Here is a 690-nt window from a genome sequence, read left to right on the forward strand (position 1 = left end):
GTCCAACAACGCAAGGGATTTCCGTTACCAGAGCCTGCAGTCGAGGAAGCTCCATGATGATTATGACACGTCTCGCCACAACAAAAGCCCTCGCAATCGTGATTGTTTGATGTTATGCAGGCGTTCCATTTTGCTATCACACTTGAACTTGGCTATTGGCTAGTGGACTGGAAGCAAAATCCGGTGCGACGATGCTGCACGTCGCCCATCCCGTCATATGCACTGTGAACCACATCGCAAAAACATTCCGAAAATATGCAGAATGTGATTCAAATTTAGCTTTCTTTCTTTTATCCCCTTTCCAAGATTAACACCTTTAATTATTGTACTTTGACTTCTCGATGCAAAGCCAAATGGCGCCATACATCAATTGGATTATATTGCAGCCCAGTGCCATAAATCAACTAGAGCGATGGCCAACGACCACGAGTATTCAACAAGGAAACCTTGGAAGACCTAGAGAGGCGTAGTAAATAAGTCCTTAGAAATTCAGACGGTACGCACGTTACATCCCAGTCAGCAAGCCCTTCTAAAATAGTTAGTGTGGGTTTGGAGGCTTGCAGCCTAAAGCTTGGCTGCAAAAATTCGCCATCTCTGAAAGACCCAATCGTTACAATTGTGACGACTGGATTTGTGTGAGCGAGCTGATATTTTTCATTGATTTTCGAGTGCCGAATGACTTATTTTTCC

Source organism: Histoplasma capsulatum, genomic scaffold (genome assembly GCF_000149585.1).
Source record: "Histoplasma capsulatum NAm1 scaffold_1 genomic scaffold, whole genome shotgun sequence".
NCBI classification, from domain to species: domain Eukaryota; kingdom Fungi; phylum Ascomycota; class Eurotiomycetes; order Onygenales; family Ajellomycetaceae; genus Histoplasma; species Histoplasma mississippiense.